This window comes from Diospyros lotus, chromosome 2, assembly GCF_014633365.1.
Source record: "Diospyros lotus cultivar Yz01 chromosome 2, ASM1463336v1, whole genome shotgun sequence".
NCBI classification, from domain to species: Eukaryota; Viridiplantae; Streptophyta; class Magnoliopsida; order Ericales; family Ebenaceae; genus Diospyros; species Diospyros lotus.
In genome coordinates, this window is record NC_068339.1 from 31,122,075 (window position 1) to 31,148,018 (window position 25,944).

Below are 25,944 nucleotides of genomic sequence, written 5' to 3' on the forward strand. Positions count from 1 at the left end.
AATTTTCACATAATTTAAATTCCTTTAAATGCTATACTCTCAATTAAAAATTCTAAATTGCCACATTAAATATTTAATTGACAAATTCTCTTAGGAAAAAAATTAGCTAAATAATTCTCAATAATTCTAGGCCCTTATGACGGGTCATTACATAGAAAATCCCTAGCCTTTTTTGAGCTGGACTAAATGATCGAATTGTTTGCCCGAGCAGAACAGTTTATCGTCCAAATAAAAATTTTAGAAGTATGGGAAGATAAACGAAGAGGAAGTCCAAATGACGTTGGATCAGACAGAGCAATGAAGATACAAAGGAGAGAAGAGCCCCTAAAGATGCAATTTCGGAGCTTCATCCCCCTTATTGAGCCAAGAGCTGCTGATCGGACTTAATTGTATGCATATTTTTATCTTAACCTTGTACTATTTTTCTCACAAAAAAAGTATGTTTATATGAATTTTACATTATTTTAATCTTTCTGTAGGAATCTAGCAAATGAAATAAATTTGAAAATTTAGGTATAAAATAAAAAAATAAAAAAATAAATATTATAAATAATTAATATTATAATATAAATAAAATTAATATAATCAATAGCATATTAAATATTATATTATCTATTATATTATTTATATATATTATATTATACTATATTATACATTATATATTATACATTACATTACTTATATATATATATTATAATAATGTTATTAAGGAAAGTGCCCTGAATGTGCAGGGGAGGGCTAAGCCCATGTGTATATGTATATATATATATATATATTATAATATGATGAGTGTAAAGAGGGATTTGGAGAGCAGAGAATTGGAGGCAGCGGTAGGAACGTAAGGATTTGGCAGAGAACTTGCGCATGGAAACGTCACAAAGAAAAAGAAGAAATTGGGTGGCCATGCAAAGCAAAGCAAGAACACGTTGCTCCTCCAAAGCAGCAAACGGATGCAAACAACAGATCTGTTGGATCCGCTCCGAATCAGATTTGATTTCAGATCTGGACAAGGGAATTCCTTCATTCTTTTAAGTTTTCCTTTTCTATTTTCCTTTAATTGTTTAGGATTTCAATTATACAGTAACTCTTGATTGATTTTGAGAATATTTTATTTCTTATGAATGGCCAAAATAATTATCTAGGGCTTTGAAAGGATCCTATGCATTAAAACTTTATTGGTTACTCAATTTTTGATTGTGATTGTTACATCAACTATGTTTATTTTGTTATAAACTCAATGCTTGTAATTGTTTGATTATCAATTACATGATTTGAGATTTCTTATGATGCTAGACATAGATAAATAAGAAATAGACTTTGAACAAAATAACATATGTTAATTGGGGAAGATATTCACTTGATTACATGTGTAATTTGTGATTATATTTGAAATGAATATTTTCATATAATGAGTACTAATTCACATAGACACATAGTGGGTTAGGTTAGTTGAATAAACTTGTTAGACCTAGACTTAGGCTAACAAAAAAATTAAAGTGCTCTATTGACATAGTTTGTAATCTAATCAACCAAAAATTGAGGTAATTTGATAAAGTGCATTTATTAGGTGAATTTAGAAAACCCTAGGTCTTAACCAATTAATTTTTAATTCTTAGTTAATTGTTAGTTATATATTAATTATGTAACGACCCATTAGAGGGATTAGAATTTATTTAGCGTTAATTAATTATTTATTAATTATTTAATTAATTTTTAGTTTAAGATTTTTGCCAACTAATTGTTTAATGTCCCAATTTAGAGAATTTTTAATTGAGAAATAGCATTTAATTCTTTTTAAATTCTGGGAATTAAAAAGCAAGGACATGTTGGTCTTTTAAAGACTTCCTATTAGAACTTAAATAATTAATGAGAGTTAATATGATTAAGGGATTAGATGATCCATACGAGAGGATGATTTGGATTGGAAGTCTCCAAATTGAATTAGGAGAAGGAGTCCAAGTTGTAGAGGGAGTGTGATCTAGGGCTTTAAGGTATATATATACATATATATAACCATTAGCCATAGTTTCTCCTCACGCCATGAAGGAGCAGTAAGCCAAGAACAGAGAGTTCATCAGTTGCAGCAATCTTTGATTTTCATCAGTAGCGTTTGATCCAATCGATCATGAGCCAAGTTTATTCTCCTTGTAATCCCTTCTTACAGGAGTATATTAACATTCGATCTCAGTTATTCCAAATTGATTGCTCTAGTTATCAAGTTGTATCAGTTCCAGTTTCAGATACGTTATATATATATATATGCGTATATAGTGAATTTATATCAATTCATGTATGATTTCTTTACAGCGATTCAATTAAATATCATCGTTGACTCATCCTTAAAGTTGTTTTATATCAGTTGGGATTTGTTTTCTCAAGTCCTAACTCAGAATGGTGTAGTTTTATTAAGATTTGTTTAGGAACAGAGTCTTTGTGTTCATTCGTTTCCGGGTTATCAGGTTGCAGACATCCGGATAAGTTCCTTCATATCCAGATGGATTTTTCAGAGCATGTGAGTAGCATCCAGATGGGTTAAAGGCTATCCGGATGAGTCAAAAAGATTCATGTGAGTGGTATCCGGACAACTCTTGTTCATATTCGGATGGCCCAGTGATATCCGGATGCTTCATTTTCATATCCGGATGTGTCCAGCAGTGATTGTGAGTAGCGTCCGGATGCCTTGAGTCATATTCGGATGTGTCTAGTTGTCTGTGGGTGAAATCCAGATGCTTCGTATTGTATCCGAATGAGTCTAAGGCTTTTTGTGAGTGATATTCGGATACTTTGTGTTGTATCCGGATGTGTCCAAATATGTTTGTGCCTTATATCTGGATGAGACCTTGCTCATTCAGATGGCTCTCACAACCTATCCAAAGTTCATGTATCTTGTATCCAGATAGGCCAATTCCATATCCAAATGGGCTTATAGTGTATAACACTCACACTAAATTTCCATCCTTCTCATATTTGGTTCCAATATTTTCAAAACTCTAAAGTTAAGTGTGCTCGAGTGGGAGTAGTTCTATGATGGGTGACCCCCCTCAGAAGTCTTCATGTTGCAACTCGCAAAATAACTAAATAATTAAATAAATAGCAATAAATTTTGTATTTCAAAGGAAAATACGAGTAAATCTTTGTATTTCAATATAATTGATGATGATCATAAGACACATTTAGCATTATTATATGACATGTGTAATAATATGTGCACACATTCTAGTATGAGCATTAAGCATGATTTTCTATGGAACACTATATATCGTGTGCTAGCATGTATGTGAGAATTGCATTATGCACGCTAGGCGGCTAGTCCGTGGGGATCCCACCAGTTTCAGTTTCAGTTTCAGTTTATGTTTTACTTGACTGATTAGGGATATACCCACAATTTTTATGTATGCAGAACTCGGATCAAACATGTATGTGTTATCAAATTATGGGGTCCTATGAGCCAAAATTGCATACCTGCATTTAGTTTACAGTTTATGTACATTACATTTTTTAAATGCAAACAGATAGTGGTTATATTCAGTACAAGTTCAGTAAGTATTTTATTAGTATCGATATTCTTTGATTCAACTTCAGTTATTCTTTCCAGCTTATTACTTGCTGAGCTTTGTAGCTCACCTTGTACTTTTTACCATTCCAGGTGCTAGTAGGGGAGTACCAGATGTGGAGCCTAGCAACAGTGATTAGTAGTATGTGTATGGCCAGCGATTGTCGAACCGCTCCAGAATTAGAGATCTATGAATCTCTTTTCTAGTTTGCAGCAAAGTGCACCCTAGGTCATCTCTCACAAGGAGCCTCACCTTCTTCTACCAACAAAGAGAACCAATACCAATAACAGTTTGTTTAGGGGGGGTTGTTTTGACAGAAAACTAATTGGCAAAACAGAAAGATGAAGATGGATGAAAAATCAGTAAAAGGAGTGCAACCGGCTGTGTATTTGTCTCCTATGTGAAATCTTCCTTGTCCACTCTATATATCTTGGTTTGCTAGATGCTTTGATCTCCGGAAAACAAACTCAAAGGATCCCCAACAACCGTCCAAGGATTAGAATGATTGGAACAACAAAATGGATACAGAAATCTCTTGTAAACAAAATGCAACCATTCACTCTCTATTCAACCTATCCGGACCTATGCAAGAACAACCGTTCAAGCACATAATATTCATTTCCGAGATGTTATACCAACCGGCTATAACATTCTGTTCTCTTAAGCACTTAACAGAATATGAAACCATGCAAATTCACACAAACCTGCCATGAACTCCATGCATTCACAAATCTGCTCAAACTAAACCAAATAGAAATGAATAAGAAACAAACAACAAACCAGATTCTTGCAGCTCATCCGGGACTCAAATTCCACATGGATTCAAGACACACAACCGGTTACAAATGCTCTAGCCTATCATTATAGAAAGGAAAACAAAATGGAACAAAAGATGTAAAAAACAGGAAAGTGCTACAACAACAAAAACGGGCAGAATCCTCTCTATTTTCTCCTCTCTATCTATATGATGATCTCTGGAAATTCATGTTAAGAGGCCTTAAATACATGGCTAAGAAAGGAAAGGCTAGGGAGGCTAGGGAGGCTAGGGTTGGGCCTAGCCCAACAGAAAACAAGTGAGCCCAAAAACAGCACAATGAGTAGCCCAAGTCTGCTCCTTGAAAGTAGGCCCAAGATCCTTTAGTTGAGCCACTTCTCTAGCCCATCCAATATTCTCTAAAGCCTGGATCCATAGAAGTAAGATAGAAAATAGTGTAAGGACAATTTGAAGCATAATAAAATAAAAACAATGAAATATCAGCAAAAATTACTTCAAATGGCCTAAAAAGAATGAAGTGAAATGCCAAAATATGGTATAAATATGCATGCTATCAGTGTACGTGGAGCAGCTCAAGACCAAAGATGTCTGGGAGTTGTTAGTTTTATAGTATCTTGTCAGTTTAGGATTATTTTATATTTCAGTTGAGGGATTGTCCCTTAAACAGAGATTATGGTTTTCAGTTTATATTGACTCAGAGTTTTTATTTCAATTTGATTGAGATGTTCAGTTATGGTATCAGATTTTAGTTTATCAGAGAGTTTTAGTTTATTTTATCTATTCTATCCGTAACACCTCTTCTCAGACAGTTCTAGGAGATGGGGTGTTACAAATTAATTTTCTTAATTAATCAATTGTCCAAATATAGTTAATTGTGAATAATTTTAGTATTTAAAAGGTTAGTAACCAATCTCAGTGGAAACAATATCTTATTCATCACTTTACTTATCTTGACCGCATATACTTGCGTGTTATTCGTGGGTTATATAAAATCATGAACAACTGCTATCCTGTCATCCATTGCACACACCTGGCTCATTAACTTTCCTCCACATTCCAGCCAGCTTATGGACAGGAACATTGATACTTTCTACAAATTTCACGAGTCCCCGAAACACACTATAGAGTACTGACGAGAGTTATGTAACCAGATTGAGCAACTGATATAGGATGGGAAGCTTGATCGATTTATATTGTATTAGCCAAAAAATCAATAGAGTAAGGGAGACGGATCCAGGAGAAATAATCAGAGGAGGCCTTCTCATCCTAAGAATGATGCCTCGAGCAAAAGGGAAAACTAATAGCCTCGACAGAGGGAAGGGGAAAGAAACAATCCGAGGAAAGAAGAAGTTGGATCAAGCCCAAGAGAAAGTGACAACAAGCCCGTTATGGAGAGGATACACGTGATCTCAAGGGGAGAAAATTTGGCAAGCGATTCCTCGTCCACCAAGAAGGCCTATGCACGTGTTGCACATGGACTCGGTGGCAAAAGTTCAAGAAGACGAAGATCCCATCATTTTCACACCTGAAGATGAAGGGGATGTGCTGCTCCCTCATGATTATCCTTTGGTTATATTCGCTATTATTGCTAAGCACCCTATTAAGAGAATTGATGAATCACATGATAGATATATGATTCAAATATAAAGACTTTAGTTTTAATGATGAAAAACATCTCTTGCTTTTACAAAATCTCTTCTATTGAAAACAGTTTGTCATTATCAAAATCAAAATATCTTCAAAGCATAATCTTTTTCTAAAGGTTGTAAAAGCCGTTAGTCATTTCATTCCAAAAAGAAGCATTTGTTTCAAAATTCAGTAAGCCATTTGTCGACTAGTTAATATGACCTGTCAACCATTTTTCAAATTTTGGCTCAACTGTCAACCGATGGTTTTCATCTGTTGACTGGCAGAATGATTGTCAATTGAAAGACCTTCATCTGTCAACAGTTTCCTTGTAATCTATCGATCGATCCTTTGTATTGACCTGCATCTATTGATCGATGCCTACGCATCTGTCGACTAGCAGTATATCTCTTCCAAAGTATGGTTTCATCTGTCGACCAATGTTTAAACATCTGTTACCAATCTTATATCTTCACAAGGAACTATCAACCGATGCTCTTGCATCTGTCGACCGGCAGAATGACATTCCTTGTTGCTTCTTTGGTGGGCAAGCCATCTATCGATCGATGTCTATGAATTTGTCGACCAACAGAATACTTGCACAAGGAACTGTCAACGTCTCAAATGATCTATCTACTGATGCCTTGCATCTGTCGATTGTTTGCTTCACAGAGACACATAACAGCTAGTTCATCTTTTCCACTCAAGTGCTCTCTCCACTAACAACAGCCTGATTCAAGCATAGGCTTTCAAGAGGCTATACATTTAAGTCATTTGGCGATTTCAAAATACCCCAAGCAATCAATCTACAAGCTCCCAAGTGCTAAAATCATCGTTTGTGCTTCATTGGTAAAGTTGTTCTCTTTTAAAGGCATTATATTTATCTTGTGTAATTCTTTTTCATGCCTTGTCTTAATCTTTAAGAGAACTTGTAACTGAGAATATTGTTTCTCAAATCCTCTCGTATATTGTAACAATTTGCATTATCCTAGCTTGTCTTTCTAGAGGGCCTACTTTGTTTGTAGGAGGTTTTTGGGATACCTAGCTTTGCCTAGAAGGCTTGCTTGTTCAAGCAAGAGGTTTGTATCTTCCTAACTTAGTGCTAGAGGGCTTATCCAGTGCGGTAGGAGAGTTATAGTATTTTGCTTGAAAATCCTTAGTGAGAAGGTAAGGTAGTGGATTAGGGTTAGTTAAGCCGAACTACTATAATTCCTTGTGTTCTTTTGTGCTTGTGACATTTACCTCTTCATTCTTTTAAGCATTTCGTTATTTCTTTCTTGGTTCGTATATTTAAATTTTTCATTAAGAAAGATTTCATATTTTTCGTTCTTGTGTTATCCATTATCAAAATGAGATTGTCTTAAATACGGTTGATACTTCATCGTGCCATTTCAAGGTTTTGAGGTTTAACAAAGTCGTAATCTTCATAGACGACATCTCTTTTTATCAAAAGAATTTTTTTTAAATATACCAGTTCACCCCTCTTAGTACTTACCGTAGACTTTTCAAACCTAACAAGAATATTGGTGGATAGCGGAAGCTCTGTCAATCTGTTATACTAGAATTGCTTTGAGAATATGCATATCGCTCATAACCGACTAAACACAGTCACTTTCCCTTTGTATAGCTTCATGGGAGAAGCGATACCAATGGTGGGATCGGTTCAGCTACCCACTACTGTAACACCCCAATTTTCTTGAGCGTGTTATAACTTAGGATTTTGGGAATATAAAAATTTTTCATACCACAATCACTGCCATACATCACACAATATCCCCAAAAAAACCTAATTTTCACCTTCTCAACTTAACAAACCCAATATTAAATAGCTAAGACAGGTGTTAAAATTTCAAATGCGGAAGCTAGATCGAACCTGATATGGTTCACAACCATAACGCTTTATTTATCATAAAATTGTTTAAGACGTTTACAAAATGTATTACATCATCTCTCGCAAGTGATAATTGAACATTTTAAACATATCCAAAATTACATAAGTTCGCACATAAGCAAAAATATGCTAAACATACAACAACAGTAAATTAAGCTTATTCTTCTGCTACCTCTTTTCCTTTAGAGTCGCTCGTCGAACCTAGAACGTTTGAATATTCCAGGGACATAGTCCAATTAGAGGATGAATCTTTTAGTGAAAAACTCCAAAAAAATAGTTTATATCGATGCATGATCAGGTATAAAATGTATGAGAAGATAACGAGAACTACTCCAAAGTGCCTCGTGAACACGTTAGCCTCCTCCAACGAGAGCTTTCTCAATGGCGCACGCATAGCGCCTCTCGGGAGGTCCCTAACCGTGTCACTTCGGCCCGACCTCATAGCACTCATGCAAACACCACATCCGTTGTTCCTTAGGCTCACGGTCTTTCCCACGAGAGCTTTCTCGATAGCGCACGCATAGCGCCTCTCGGGAGATATCCGACTTTTTCCCTCGACCAACAACAAATAGATACAACAGTATAGCCACACGAATTTTATAAATGCAACAGTTAAAAAGCCAACAGCATATAATTTTCAGAAAAATACATTTCATATAAGCATCATGATTTCACGTAAGAGAATAACAAGCGTTTATGTGTAAAAACTTCACGAAACACGTCTCATGCAATAGAAGTCTCTCATAAGAGAATAAAAAATAGGATTTGGAGTATAGGAGTCTCACCTTGTTGGTTTATCTCTTCGACGGTATAATTTCACAGCAAACGGCCTAGGTTTCTGCAGAAAACATGCGTTTTGGTAAACCTAACCTTAAATATTTTTACATAGGGTTGAAGGGTATTAAATTAGGGGCATAACTGGAAAATTTCATGGCAAAAGGACCCCTCACGCACCCTCACACGCCCCAAGAAGGCTAGCCACGCGCCCTCACGCGCAGCTATTATCCGGCGCGTGTATCTCAAGCGCTGCACAGCAGTCTCGGACTACTTCGCCTCGGGTTGGTATTTCGGCCATAACTTCCTCATTTTAACTCCGATTCGACCCCCGTTTGAACCTACGTGACCCTCTCTTCGTCCTCTACAAGAATATCAAAAAAAAGGACTTACCTCGCTTTTTTTCTGACTGATTTTGGAAAATTTCGGCGAAGACCCGCAACTCCGATGAGGCTCATTCTCCGCCGCTTCTTCGTCGCTTTCTTCCCGCCTTCTTACCGAACTCCCTTCTCTCTCTTTAGAGCAAGCTCCTCCTCTTAGAGTGCTTCACTCCTCAAACTTGGTTGGAATGATTTGAGAAGAACCCATGGTGCCTTTTTATAGATTTCTCAAACCAATCATATTATGCCACTTGTCAAAATCTTAGCCATGGACTCCAAAGACTCAAAGCCATAATTGAGTGGCTTTTGAAATCCAAAAATAGAATGAATTGATCTTTTGAAATCCAAGCTAAAACCCCAAACTTCTTTCAAATAACACTTTGGCCCTTATTTCAAGTCCTCAACTTTAACATTTTACCACATAAGCTCTTAATTTTTATCCTTATTTTGTTTGGAAAATTCTCTAATTACAATTACACCCTCAGACATCAAATTTATCGAGATACTTAAAATCCCAAAATTAATAACTCAAAATTACTAAATATATACGATTTTTCGGAAGCCCCTTACCATCATTCGATCTTTTTAGGCTACAACTTAGCTTAACCGAAAACCATTTCTGATTTGATTTCTTTCAGCGTCATAAATCTCGCCTCGAGATGCTCGTCAAAAATATACCTTTAACCTTAGGTATCTAAGCTCTAGGGTACTCCTTGCGACTGATTCGGTCACTTGTTGCCATTTCAAACATATTTTTTGGTATTTTAAACTCACTTAAAATACATGGCAATTTCACAAAAATATGGGGTGTTATAACTACACTCTGGAACTACCCCCAAGTGATCACTTGGCAAGTTAACTTCATGGTAGTCAAGACTTTCTCCCCTACCTACAACATGATCCTGGGACGTTCCCTCATTAATGCTATGAGGGCCACCATTTCTTCGGGGTATTTGTTGATGAAATTCCCTACGTCATAGAGGGTAGGTGTAACGGCCCGCTCCCACCTATGGGCGCTACCAGTGAATAATTAACCAGATTACTCACACACAACACCAAACCAATTGAAGAGATGGACTATGTTTCATCAGGAAACGTCCTAGGTGGGGCTAGGCTTCGTCCTTCCCTTCGCTCCACTCGAGAAGTGGGTCCCAAAACATAAAAAGAAACACAATGAATGGGACCCGAAACTCGAGTGAGCTTCACCTTTCTTCAGCTCGTCTCACCACAAGCCAAAGGTGACCCAGGCACAAAACTAGCACAACAAATATCTACTGAGTATTGGGGATTTATGGGAAGTACCTCTTTGATTCTTACCCGATCCTAAAACTTGGCTCCACCAAATAAGCTATTATCAACCAGAAGTCTACACAGTCAATACTACATTATACCGATTACAACAAACGGGATACCATTCAGTGCCCAACAACATACACAGTCACCCACAAGGACGTATACATACCACCACATGAATACATACAGGAGATAATAAAATTTATAATGCAGCAACAACACTAGTCACCACTTCAACCTCCCAACATAATCCTTGCTTGCATCTGGACTTGCAACATCTACAACACGAGGTAAAACCTCATGAGTCATAAAGACTCAATAAGAGTGCAAATGAATGTAAACAAGATAATATATGAGATACAATAACAAGTAGGTATACATGAATGGCGAGGCATCATTGCCCTCTGAACCCATTTGTTCAAGGTAATAACCTCCCAAATTTCCCCTAGCATGCGTCTAGTCTCTCCCATGGCCATAAGACTCCACTAGCCTACCTATAGAAAATGCACAACACACAACTGCACACAATATATATTTAACCATATTACCAAACATTCGCATGGTCGCCACCATTGGGGCCGTCCCTTACCTGGCTCGAAGCCTTATCTCTGCCACGGGCGAGAATTCTAGCCCGAACTTTGAACTCTCCTAGGATCACCCCCTCCTCGGTCGACCCTAGACGCAAATCAAAAAACCTGTAACAACCCACCTCCACTTACGGGCGCCACCGGTAAATAATCGACCGGATTACTCACCCGACAAACCACAACTGAAGGGTTGGACTATGTTTCAACAGGAAACGCCTTAGGTGGGAACTAGGTTTCGTCCTTCCCTTCGCTCCACTCAGGAATCGGTCCCAACTCAAACAAGAAAAATCCAGAGGACCAAGACCCGAAACCCGAGTGAGCTTCACCTTCCTTCAGCTCACCCCATAACAAGCCAGAGGTGACCCAGGCACAAATCTAGCATACAAACACGTCGCTGAGTATTGAGGATTTATGAGAACATACCTTGCTGATCTTTGCTCGATCCGAAACTTGGCTTCTCCAACTAAGCCATATACCACGAACAATCTCACAATCATTTATCACACTACGATGATTTCAACAATTAAGTACATCTAGTGCTCAATATCGTTTACATTCAAACCCATGAATACATATAAAAGAATACATGAGATTACATAACAACACATCTCAGGCAACAAGCTAATTGCCACAACAGCCTCCCGGCACCATCCCTGCTTGCATCTGGACTTGCATCATCTACACATGAGGTAAAACCTCATGAGTCACAAAGACTCAGTAAGGGTGCAATGCATGTAAATATGAATATAATCATGTTTATGTATGCCAAATGCATGCAAATGAGGCTAGGCTCACACATCCTCACAACCCACTAAGGTTTGAGGCATCAACCTATCAGCCCCTACCACACTAGTCCTCCATATGGCCATTGGTCTACTAGGTCTTGCATCACACAAGATATAACCACTACATGCCAATGCAACATAAAAACATTATCAAACATATTTACCAACTTGCGAGGCCACCTCCACATGGGGTTGTCTCTTACCTGGCTCGAAGCCTCATCTCTGCTTCGGCACGAACTCCAGCCCGAACTCCGAGCTCTTCTAGGATCACCGTCTACCCGGCCAAACCTAGAAGCAAACACACACACAAACTCAACTCCATTAACATTCGGCATTAAACTAATGCCATCAACTTCGCCCCACACCGCAAAACCATCCATCAACAAATTTCAAATCAACTCCACCGAGGGTTCAATCCAACCAATACAACACAATTCATTATCTCACATAATGAAAATAACTCTAAAATAATTAAATTAATTTACCTCAACTAATTTGAAGGAGAAAACCGATCAGACACCCACACCGGCGTTGGCTCCCGAGCTGCCACTTGCGCCCAAAACCCCATTTTTGAGCTTCCGACACGCTTTACAGGCCTTGAAATAATTTTTAGAATTTTCTGGAAATTTTTGGAAATTTTTTCCAATTTTTCCTTATTTTCCAGATTTTTCCATATTTTATATATTTCTTTTCTTTTCTTTCTATTCCTTCTTCCCCTTTCTTCTTCTCTCCCACGCCTGAGCACTATTCCTCCTTCTTCTTCGCGCAAGGCAGTCGCCACCCACACCTGGCTCACCGACCGTCGCTACTACCCGCGGCCACAGGCTAGCCACCACCTCCGCCGCGATTCGCTGCAATCGGAACCAGCCTTCTCGCGCGCCTCAACCATTGCCATCGTTCGCCCACTTCGCTGCTTGCAGCAGCTGCGCGCTGCCATGGAAGCCTAGCTGCTGCAACAGAAGCTTCACGCTGCTATGGCCGCGCCGCCGCAACTGCCATCGGCCTCCCCCGTGCATGCCCTGCCTATGCGCGACCAGCCCCGCTGCAACCAGCGGCCATTGACGGCCGTTGGAGCTTCCAATGCCACGACTGAAGCCTCTTGAAGTTGCTGGCACCGCCGATCCATTCTGCTACTGCAACGCTGGCCTCCATCACAAGGCCTTGACGCGAGCCTCCCGATTTCTGCTGCCTCCCTCACGCGTCTGCCATGGCTGCACTCGATCGGCCATCTTCCAGCCGCCGGCCATCACGGCATCTCCCTCTCTCGACTACTCTCGGCCCGACTCTTTGATCTCCCTCTTTCTCCTCTCTTCTTCTCACTCTCTGCTCGCTCATTCCCACTCTTTGTATGACCATTTCAAATGGCAGAAGGATGCACGAAGCTTCAAGGAAGCTTCCTCACGCCTGCCACTTTATATATATATATATATAAACTAATTACATAATTAACCCCCTAATTTCTCATAATTTCACTTAAAGAAACATTAATTGCACTTGGGAATTCTAATAATTACACTTGGACCTCCAAGTTCTAATTAATTATCATCAAAGCCACACAATAACTTGATTTCTCAAAAATTAATTGACGACATTTACTCGGGAATATTGATTTCATCCCTGCGCCTGCATGGGACCTTTATTCGACCTAAAAACGCTTAAGGGTTACCTTATTCTCAAAATCGGACCACCCCAAAGGTCCCCTCAGCTTCCCAAAGGTCCCCTGCAGCCATTCAGTATTGACACCCATTTGGGCTTATACCGAAATTATTCTGAAAATGATTCCCGGTCGGACCGCTTCCAGCGTCATTAATCTCATCTCGAGACGCTCATCAATCTCTTGCCCTCTTCCCTGGACATCCAAGTCCCGAGGCACTCCCTACCGCCAACTTGGCAATTTATATTAATTAATTTCTCAAAATTTACTCTTGGGCTTCCCGGGCCACCCGGGATCCTTTCAAAATAATCAAAATTATTTATTTTTCATGCCATGTAATACCGGGTATTACATTCCACCCCCTTAAAGAATTTCGCCCTCGAAATTCACTTTACTAGAACTTCCTGCTCAAGACAATCCTATTCTCAGGCTACTATCCGAATCCCCTACTCGAGAATCCCGTAGCCGAACCATTTCTCAGCCTTTACCTCAGGTTATTCCCATCTCAAGGCTTCACTTAAGCATTTGGGCCTCCAACTCTCGAGGACATTTATCAACCAAATACCGTTTGGCCTCCAGCCAAACCGCACCACTAGTAGCTGGTCGTGCTTACTACAACGATGTCCATCTTTGGATGAATTTTCTCTGCCTTGAAGCATCACTTTGCATTTACTTCCCATTTTCCCATCAAATCAAACGAACTCTCTCTAACATTGCATCACTGATCAGTCTACCACGATTTTACACCGATCACACACGACAATGTTTCCCATTGCCAAACACACATGGCCACGATTTTACGCTGGTCCAACTAGCAATGTTTTAGCACTGACCATCAGCCGCAATGTCACTTCTAGTGCCAATAAGACACTCTGACACCTATGCCACCATGGCATACCGCCATTAATCACAAGCATGCACAGCTTGAGTTGATCCTCATGGCAACTTCTCATTATCGATCAACTAACCATGCTAGCACTACATGGGAAGCAACCATTTGGCTCACCCAGCCAACTCAGACCATTTCATACATGGTCTTCTACCTTGACCAACCGACCTTTATTTGTCAATACGATTATGCATAATCGATTTACCCAACACCATGCCAGGCCATTTCACATTTCAACTATACACGCACTTCCCGAGTTCACCTCGAGCTTAGCGATGCACGCACCATTATATTCTCACCTCGAGCTTAACCATACTCGGGCCACAACCTTCTTCAAACTAGAAGCTCTTCGCATAAGCACACAGAGATACTTTGGCCTTTCTTACTGGCCGATATTGCACGTTAGTAAGGGTCTCATACCCATAACAGGGAACTCTTCACTGAGCAACCCCCTACAAATCTTCACCTCATTTTGGCCTTCACAGTCATGCCCCATGCTAGGCCTTACCTTGGCTGTTTAACCCTACCACGAGTCCAGGATCCTACCATTGCGCTTAAGGTCGCGAAACCAGTAATCGACCCTCATCATCACCCACGGTGCGTGGCACAAGTGATTGGCTTATTACCATCTGCACAATCACTTATGCATCACACTTGTAGGATGACTCGTGCCTTTGGTCCACACCACAACAAGCTATCATGGTTACACCCCTACTCTTGTAGCAGTCTTCTAGCCAAATTTACTCGCCCAGCTTCAATTTCATTGGAACTTTTCAAATCTCACCATTTCTCAACAAAGCCTCTTACTCTAGAGGCATGAAACTTTCAGCCATCCAAAATCAGGTTCATTCTCAATCCTCATTTGACACCTGATTTAAACCATGCATAATGGTTTCTTTTGTTCTCCTCGGCAAGGACAACACTAGAATAGCAACGAATTTTCCTTACACGGTCGTTGCATCTGAAATTTTACAGGCACCAGCCTTCATGGCCATTCACACTCGGCTTCAAGGTCTTACCATGCAAAATGGTTATCTTTAACCTTCCTGACATCTTTTCCCTAACAGCGACGATGACACTACCATGCCATCTCAAAAGACTCATTGCTCCATGAATCTCCCTGCTCAACGCAACCGGCACGACCCCACTCTTAGGCCGCCTTCCTCATATCACTTTGCTATGCTTATAGCAGCTAGCTAATACCCTGAGAGACTCTGGCTTCTCTCAGACTTCTTATAACTTTTGCTTCAATCAACTCACACCTCAGTGAGCGACCACATTGGCTCTAATGTCATCATCATCAACTAAGACGACCTCTTTCCATCGCTTAGCGCCACATCCAATCGCAACCGCGACTCAGGAGCCACCTATGCCACTGACCGACTACTCTCACGACGCCCCACGACCCTGGCCGGCCGCTACATTGCTCCTGCTGCTATCATCGGTCGGCGTCTTCGGTCGCCATTGGCTACCCCTAGCCGGTCACCAATCGGCTCCCCGGATGATTTCCCCTCACTCTCATTAACCTCTCTAACCACGAGGCTAAATCTCATCAATTGCCCACACCAAGGCATCACCCTAAGTATAGCACTCACAGCTATCAAGTGATTTCATCACCTAAACACCATTTCTGGGAACCAATCTCGTCCCACTAGCTCTTCTTTCGAGCTCTCGTCACCCACTAGCAACATCTTAAATTCACCCTCATCTTCCATCTAACCAACTCGATTAGCTCAAGCCGGATCGCCCGGCTCACAACCAACACATGCTTCCTCCAGGCACTACACTTAAAATCATCGACTATGACTTCGATTTAAACTCCACCCATTGGAAATCACCTCAACCAATCATGTGGAACACACACTTCCACTTGATGCCGTAGGACTCCTCTTCCTACTCAGGCACTCACTATTACTCTGGCTTTTCCCGAGTGATCCCTCCTGATAGAGTTATTGTACCTTAGGAGGTTCATCTAGTGTTGTGACCCCATACCCAACTTTTCTTGGGAGAACATCTCAAGTTCTACCTAGGCCACATTTCAACACTACCATCTATAACTCTTGCTACAGAGTAGCACTCCTTCAAGTGGCACAACTTTTCCTTGACCAACCATCTTTTATCACCTTGGATCTCTTTCTCACAATTCGCCTAGTCTAACCACCAGGACCCGCTGAACCTTTATATACACGGTCAATCAACAAGGCTTTACGTCACAGTCTTTGAGCCTCAAGCTCCCACCATTGCCATCAGGTGCTACCACCTGGCAACTAATCTTGTGTCATCAACCGGAAATCCATCCAGTGCTACATGAGGATACTTCCTCATTTTCGCATCGACACATCAGGATTAACACTAGACTGTGCACTTGCGAGCCTTCACGGATTTCTAAACCATGCCTTAACCACACGTTCAGCCTACCACAACTCACATCACATGATTAGAGATCCTCATACCTGAAACTTTTGCACGCTTCAATAATACCATCTCATGGTTGGCTTCTAACTCGTAAGTCTCGCCCTCCACGACACTTACGTAACATTCTAGAGCCATTTACCGACTCCACCAATCGACCCATCTTCTTGCATCACCGCAAGGTCACACAAGGTCCATCCTCTCAATTTACCATAATCATTTCGGTTAAATTTAACCACAACTGCGTTAGCATCCTTTAGCAAGGAGCATCGCCGCACATCTTGTTATCATATCACAAGATATCACCCAATTGATTCACAAACCTTCTGTTACCATAACAACAAAAGACACTACCAGGATTCTTCAACCCTCACGGAAATTTTAGGTCTGGCCCAAACATAACCTACAGCATACCCCAAGTCTTCGGCGTCTAACGGTCTCCACCGCAGACAAGTTACTCCACATAAAGGGCTGCAGTCCCTCCCGTGAACTAACCGTTTATATCCAGTGGTCCTTAGCATTAGACCCGTCAACAATAGGCATCAACTGTAGCGTTATTCCCACGCTAGACCCGTTTCTTTTTCCCGGGTTTCTTTCTCAAACATCCCGAGACACTAAACCACCTCAACACTGCTTATTACTCACAGCTAAGTTGCGGAACTGACTACAGCTTTCGTCACCCTTACCGTGCATCTCACAAATCTTTAGCCCCTGACCACCTGCATAATCACTGTGTTGCCCTGTGCTTTAGGCGAGCCAACACCTGGTCATCATTACTATGTCACTCCCATACACTGGCCCAACACTGGTTCCCCATCGTGTTGCCCTGTGCTTCGAAGAGTCAACACCCAATCATTATTACCGTGTTGCTCCCTTACACTGGCCCAACAACAGTTTCCAACAGCATGGCTCAGGTCCCACTCTGATCTATTTCGCACCCCATAATGTGACTTTCAGCCTTCCAGTCACACTTCTGATATCAAACCCAGCATGACTACCTCGCCACGCTCGTAGCCTATCCTTACCAGGCTTCCTACTCGGCAAAATCTATCGAATCATTACCGTGTTCCACGATTCCTTAGGACTACCCTAGATGTCCTATCCCTTGCAGGAGATTCTCGGTCTCACCTGATCAAATTTCTTAAGGTGCTGCTCTAGCTCTTCGGGATCTGACCATCACCGGCAGTTCACTAAATTGCTCAGGCCCATGGGCCACTTGCCCTCAACACGAGCCAACTCATTAGTCCTCTGCCACACGGTCCATAGCATCAAATCCGTCACTATGAGCCTTGCACCCATAGCATTGAAGCTACTTAAAGCCTCCCAAGCTACGATGGTTCCACCACCCTCGACCAAAACCATCTTACTTGGTTATCCTTGCCTTGATAACCTCAAGCTCATACCATGAGCCTCACTTCTTCAGACTCTACATCTCTTACCGCTTACGAGACTCTCAAACCACTTTTCCTCTTGAGGCCTCATGATCTTACCCCACGAGATCATACCTCAAGCTCCGGCACCCATAACCATAGGGCACCTACCATTACTTTCTAGGTAAATCGAGACCTCTCGTCTCTCCTTGCACACCCACAGTGCATTTAGTCACGACGCTCGGCCTGGCCTTCCATAACTTGGAATTTACAATTCGGGGCCTCCACATTGCTCACCATGCCCTTGTCTATTTAGCATTCGAAGTTGGCATTTCCATTACGTGCATAGCCTATGGATGTCCTGTTGCCACACACTCATCACCCTCGGACCACACACACCCGTTCATACCCTTCATTGGGTGACCTCCGCGTCTCCCATCAAGGGTCTCGAGACCTTAGGCGTCATCACGACCCCAGGCATCATGATAAGGGTCTATTCACCTCTCATCTCCCTACCTTAGGCGTCCCACCAGAGCCCAAGCGTCATAACGAGAGTTTTGATTAGCCCCTCATCCATCAATCACATGAACGGTCACTTAGCCCTACATAACTAGGACTTCTAATCCAATGGCTCTCACGTGCATATCAACGCATGCCCAACTCCATAATCCCAAATCTGGATCCCCCTGGATTCTAGCTCAACTCACTTGGGACTTCCATCTCATGCAAACACCCACTAGGGTCCACTTGCCACACGCCTATCATTCCCAAAGATAAACCTCGCCTCATCGTGAAGCCAACTAGGGTCCACTTATACCCTAGGCACGTCCCCTCTAGGATCATCATAACAATACGATCACATCGCATCACATACATTTAGCATCCTGACTCCCCTCATAGTCCTTCCGGATGCTACTTACTTCATGCCGTCATTGGCCATGACATACAGATGCATTACATGCACGCTCCCCATAAAGCCTTACTACAATTAACTTTACTCCCAGGAGCTCGTCACATAGTCGATTAACGACTGTTTTCCTTGAGCCCTGAGCTAACACCCACTTTAGCTCATTTTATCTCAAGCGCACACGCCTTACTGCACCGCTTCCAAGGGATAACTCTATTCCCTCGAACATGCTCGGCGAATCCTTGACATAGGGACGCTCCTCTAATCCCTTCCCGAACTAGTCATGCCTCGGCTTCGTGTCCCCACACAAGCCTCGACACTTCAACTTCAAGGAGTTATCATCCCTAGAACACTTAATATTACCCAAAATTCAAAAATTCGGGTTTCTTGACACCACACCCACACTTGGGTTTTCGGTTCCTCATTGCTCAACCCGTATACCTCTCACAGGTATATCATCTCAATCGAGGGTATTTTCTCATCCCAAGAACAAGGATATCCAAACATACCATTGTAGGCCTCAATGACTTGACCCAATCCCTTAGGGTCTTCGGTCCACATGTCCAACTTTCAAGGTTATCGGACCAACCTCACATTGAAATCTCAAAATTTCAAATCAATTATTCTCGACCCCAACTTAGCAGTTAAGACATTCCGACTTACATTCTAATCATGCCAGACAACCCTAGACTCAATACTCTAGCAGTCTCTCACATCAATCACTTAATCGACCACACTTAACACTTAAGCACGCTAGCCTTCCTCACTTATATAGCTAGCCATGCTCTAATACCAACTGTAACAACCCGCTCCCACTTATGGGCGTCACCGGTAAATAATCGACCGGATTACTCACCCGACAAACCACAACTGAAGGGTTGGACTATGTTTCAACAGGAAACGCCCTAGGTGGGAACTAGGTTTCGTCCTTCCCTTCACTCTACTCAGGAATCGGTCCCAACTCAAACAAGAAAAATCCAGCGGACCAAGACCCAAAACCCGAGTGAGCTTCACCTCTCTTCAGCTCGCCCATAACAAGCCAGAGGTGAGCTAGGCACAAAGCTAGCATAAAAACACGTCGCTGAGTATTGAGGATTTATGAGAACATACCTTGCTGATCTTTACTCGATCCGAAACTCGGCTTCTCCAACTAAGCCATATACCACGAACAATCTCACAATCATTTATCACACTACGATGATTTCAACAATTAAGTACATCTAGTGCTCAATATCGTTTACATTTAAACCCATGAATACATATAAAAGAATACAAGAGATTACATAACAACACATCTCAGGCAACAAGCTAATTGCCACAATAGCCTCCCGGCACCATCCCTGCTTGCATCTGGACTTGCATCATCTACACATGAGGTAAAACCTCATGAGTCACAAAGACTCAGTAAGGGTGCAATGCATGTAAATATGAATATAATCATGTTTATGTTGTTAGAGTTATGCCCCACAAGCCAATTATATTTATATGTAATTGATCATATTTTTTCATTGTGACTCTTTATCTTCAATCAATTATTATTGTAAGGCATTATGTTTTATTTGTCATTGATGGTTGACTTTATTATTTCCACTCTTGACAAAGTCCATAGATCAAATAGGCTCATGGAATATGGTCGTGCATAGAGATGACGATCATGAAACATATTCCTTATAAGCCTTGATCTTAAATGTTCCTAGTCATAGAGTTATTAGGATTGGACACTAATAACTCGGATAGACTATCATAAATGATGCATGCTCAATTAGGAGAATGTCTTGTTTCATAGACATTGGTGTGTGGACACTAGTGCATATATGTGGGTGCTTATTATAAGAATAAGTACACTGAACTGACCCGCTACAGAATTCCTAATGGTAATTGTTTATTGTCGAATTGGAATTTCTGTGTTGCAATAGTGCATATTGGTATTTAGACTTGAGACATCATGGTAGTCTTATATTTGACTGGTTACGCTTTGGTTCTTTTTTGGATTCTAATGGAGTCATTAACAAATTATTACTGGGCGTAACCTTATCACATATGAAGGCTTGTGGATGTCAAAATAGAATTTATCACTTATCGATAAGATGAGAAGATGTCCTGTGTATTCCGATGATTTCATGACTGAGGAAATCCTTGGCCAAGGTGAGGTGGAAATCAAAAGGTGTTTTGATTTCACCTATCAAGTCATAAATCTGGAATGGATACATAGTTATTGAATGACTAGGGTTTCGTCATAAAACCATACCCTAAATTCAATCGGGACATAGATTGATGAAAGGATTTTACTGTACGGTAATTGCAATTGAAAAGGTCCGTGTTTTTCCATCGTTGGCTAGGTATTTATGGCATGTTGCTAGACGTTAACCATGATATGTAGGGTTTTAGAATTAATTTGATTAATTCTAAAACTATTAATTAAAGAGTTTAATTAAGAAGCCCATGAGATTAGTTAATTATGAAGCCCACAAGTTTAATTAAAAGGTTTAATTATTCTATTCAGTTGGGCCTTCATATAGCCCAATAGAATTGGCCCTACATCTAGCCCAATTGTGGACCTAAGGGGTCACACACTTAGATCAAGCCCGTTCCACAATTTAAAAGAGACATTCGGCCCAATATGATTTTGGGGTCGGGCCTAAATTGTTTAGGGGATTTCCAAGGCACAACTAGGGTTTTTAACTCTATAAATATGCCACTTATGAAGTTAGAAAAGAAGAAAAAAAAATCGAATCTCTCATTGGAGGCGCCTAGGGTTTGCTAGCACTACTCGAGGCGTCGTGGAAAAGGGTCGATCGTGTGGACCGACTTGGAGGAGTTTGCGCTTGCAACTCTACGGATCAAAGAAGGTGGAATCAAAGCCACACGGTTGGCCGGTTCCTAACATATGTATGCCAAATGCATGCAAATGAGGCTAGGCTCACACATCCTCACAACCCACTAAGGTTTGAGGCATCAACCTATCAGCCCCCACCACACTAGTCCTCCATATGGCCATTGGTCTACTAGGTCTTGCATCACACAAGATATAACCACTACATGCTAATGCAACATAAAAACATTATCAGACATATTTACCAACTTGCGAGGCCACTTCCACATGGGGCCGTCCCTTACCTGGCTCGAAGCCTCATCTCGGCTTCGGCACGAACTCCAGCCCGAACTCCGAGCTCTTCTAGGATCACCGTCTACCCGACCGAACCTAGAAGCAAACACACACACAAACTCAACTCCATTAACATTCGGCATTAAACCAATGCCCTCAACTTCGCCCCACACCGCAAAACCATCCATCAACAAATTTCAAATCAACCTCACCGAGAGTTCAATCCAACCAATACAACACAATTCATTATCTCACATAATGAAAATAACTGAAAAATAATTAAATTAATTTACCTCAACTAATTTGAAGGAGAAAATCGATCAGACACCCACACCGGCATTGGCTCCCGAGCTGCCACTTGCGCCCAAAACCACATTTTCGAGCTTTCGACACGCTTCACAAGCCTTGAAATAATTTTCAAAATTTTCTGGAAATTTTTTGAAATTTTTTCCTATTTTTCCTTATTTTCCATATTTTTCCTTATTTTATATTTCTTTCTTTTTTTTTTCTTTTCTTTCTATTCCTTCTTCCCCTTTCTTCTTCTCTCCCACGCCCGAGCACTATTCCTCCTTCTTCTTCGCACAAGGCAGCCGCCACCCACACCTGGCTCGCCGACCGCCGCTGCTACCCGCGGCCACAGGCTGGCCACCACCTCTGCCGCGATTCGCTGCCACTGGAACCAACCTCCTCGCGCGCCTCAGTCGTTGCCATCGTTCGCCCGCTTCGTTGCTTGCAGTAGCTGCGCGCTGCCATGGCCGCCTAGCTGCTGCAACAGCAGCTTCACGCTGCTATGGCCGCACCTCCGGCCCTCTCTGACGATTCCCCGCGCCGCCGCAACTGCCATCGGCCTCCCCCGTGCATGCCCTGCCTATGCGCGACCAGCCCCGCTGCAACCAGCGGCCATTGACGGCCGTTGGAGCTTCCAATGCCACGACTGAAGCCTCTTGAAGCTGCTGGCACCGCCGATCCATTCTGCTGCTGCAACGCTGGCCTCCATCGCAAGGCCTTGACGCGAGCTTCCCGATTGCTGCTGCCTCCCTCGTGCGTCTGCCATGGCTGCACTCGATCGGCCATCTTTCAGCCGTCGGCCATCACCGCATCTCCCTCTCTCGGCCCGACTCTTTGATCTCCCTCTTTCTCCTCTCTTCTTCTCACTCTCTGCTCGCTCATTCCCACTCTCTGTTCGGCCATTTCAAATCGCAGAGGGACGCACGAAGCTTCAAGGAAGCTTCCTCACACCTGCCACTTTATATATATATATATAAACTAATTACATAATTAACCCACTAATTTCTCATAATTTCACTTAAAGAAACATTAATTGCACTTGGGAATTCTAATAATTACACTTGAACCTGCAAGTTCTAATTAATTATCATCAAAGCCACACAATAACTTGATTTCTCAAAAATTAATTGACGACATTTACTCGGGAATATTGATTTCATCCTTGCGCCTGCACGGGACCTTTATTCTACCTAAAAACTCTTAAGGGTTGCCTTATTCTCAAAATCGAACCACCCCTAGGGTCCCCTCATCTTCCCGGAGGTTCCCTGCAGCCATTCGGTATTGACACCCATTTGGGCTTATACCGAAATTATTCTGAAAATGATTCCCGGTCGGACCGCTTCCAGCGTCATTAATCTCATCTCGAGACGCTCATCAATCTCTTGCCCTCTTCCCTGAACATCCAAGTCCCGAGGCACTCCCTGCCGCCAACTCGATAATTTATATTAATTAATTTCTCGAAATTTACTCTTGGGCTTCCCGGGCCACCCGGGATCCTTTCAAAATAATCAAAATTATTTATTTTTCATACCATGTAATACCGGGTATTACAAAACCCAACAACAAAAATTAAACTAGGGTTTATATTTTCACTATACACCGTAAAACCATTCATCAACAACTTCCAATGGACCCCAACCGAGGGTTTAATCCAACCTATAATTCACATTATATCATCTCACATAATGTAAATAAGTAGAAAAAATTAATTATTTTACCTCATCAAATCCAAAGGAGAAAATCGGCTAAACGCTCACACCGGCATCGCCTTATGGGATGCCACCTTGCGCTCAAAATCCCATTTTCGAGCTTCCAGTATGCTCCTCGAGCCTCAAAATACTTTCCAAAACTTTTCCCAATTTTCTGAAATTTTCTAGCTATTTTTCCTCATTTTTCTAGATTTTTCTTTATTTCTTTTTTTTATTATTCTATTTTCTTTTCTTTTCTCTTTTTTTTTTCTTCCCTGCTTTCCTTCTTCCTTGCGCCTGGTCATCCCTACGCATGGCAGCCACCCACCCACGCCGCTGGCCCTCGACGGCCGTTGCTGCAGCCATCCCCGCCGCTTCCGGTAACTACCGGCTGCATCACGGGCACCATCGCCGGCCGCAGCCACTCGCGTGCACCAGCCGCACCAGCATGCCGCCACTATAACCAATTAGCCCTCTGCCAGCCACCAGCGATCATCATCGACCGCTCTTCAGCCACCGAGAGCTGCCTCTGCCTCGACCTCCGTCGTTGCACCTCGGCCGCTATTGCTCCAGCTTCCATCGCCATTGCCGCCGACCTATGCTCTCACCTTCAACCTGCTCATCTCTCTCTCGATCTCGATCTCTCTTCTCCCAAGCTCTTCTCTGCCTCGTGATGCCTTGGCTAGGCTCCCTCTTACTCTCTTTCTCTCTGTGATTCGAATCCAAAGAAAAAAAAGCCACTGTGGGAGGCTTGCTCCAGCTCACGCATCCAATGCACCCACACACAAACACACTATATATATATATATATAATAAGGGAGGATGGTTTTTGAAATTGGGAGACAAATGTGAGGGAGATATTTTTTGAATGGTTGAAATTAATTTTCAAGAGATTTGATGGCTGAGATCAATAGTTTTTCCCCCCAAAATGCATCTCATCCTCCCTTTTTACCCACCCAACTCACTCCCTCTCTACAAACCCACCCCCTTTCTCCCCCCCCCCCATCTCTCTCTCTCTCTCTCTCTCTCTCTCTCTCTCTCTCTCTCTCTCTCTCTCTCTTCTCTCTCTCAAAGCCCCTGCATTGTCGCCATTGCCGCCCACCGCCATCACGCCCCGCTCCATCCCATCCTCCCCCTCTGTCGTCGCCCCTACCACCCACCGTCGTCGCCCCTACCCAGCCACCGCTGTCAGCTCCCGCCAACGCCACCTGAAGCTCCGCCTCTAGCTCAAAGGTATATATGTGTATCTCCATTTCATTTTACTGTGTGTGTATATTTCTTATCTCCATTTCACTATGTGTATCTGCCATCACTATGTGTGTATATTTCTTATCTCTCATCCCTTATCTCTCTCTCCTCACTGTGTATGTATATCCCGCCGCCGCTGAAACTCCATTACGACTGTGTGTGTTTGTATGTATATAGTCACTATGTGTTTGTGAGCACACAGTGACTGTGTGCGTATATATTTTTTTAGTTTGTGAGCATATCCAATAGTCACTATGTGCGTATATATCCAATAGTCACTGTGTGTAGTCAGTGTTTTTATGTTTGTGAGCATATCCAATGTGTGTATATAGTTTTAATGTTGCGACTGTGTTTGCATTGTGTTTGTATCGTGTGTGTTTGTAAGCATAGTCACTGTGTGTATATATTTTTTTAATTTGTATATAAAATTTCAATGTGTGCTCGGCAGCCTCTAGAGAACAATTCTCCAAGCCCATTTGTCTCCCACTTCAAATGTGCCTCCTGCCAGCCTTGAACTAATTGTTCTGGAGAATTATCTCCCACTTTCATATGCATGTGTGTACAATATAACATAATTAATTAATTGTCTCCCACTTCAATGTGTGTACAAAATAATTGTCTCCCATTTATATAGTTGAACCAGAATAAATCTAACAATTTTATTGTCTCCCACTTCAATGGAAATGTTCGGCAGCCTCTGGAGAACAATTCTGCAAG

The 25,944-nt window shown here is 41.9% G+C and overlaps 1 protein-coding gene across 3 annotated transcripts in view; it reads right to left on the reverse strand.

Annotated features, from left to right (window-relative positions):
• LOC127794321 (uncharacterized) overlaps window positions 1–23,109 on the reverse strand; it is a 37,788-nt gene extending 14,679 nt beyond the window's left edge. Inside the window, exons 1-3 of one of the 3 annotated variants that reach the window (XR_008021638.1) lie at window positions 22,297–23,109; window positions 22,015–22,099; window positions 4,742–20,262 (exon numbers count right to left, since the gene is read on the reverse strand). The gene's annotated coding sequence lies outside the window, so the exon portion shown is untranslated. Of the gene's footprint in view, window positions 1–4,741; window positions 20,263–22,014; window positions 22,100–22,296 lie in introns of those variants that run through there. The other 2 variants (XM_052325322.1, XM_052325323.1) reach the window with 2 other exon arrangements.
• Window positions 23,110–25,944: the final 2,835 nt, after the last annotated feature.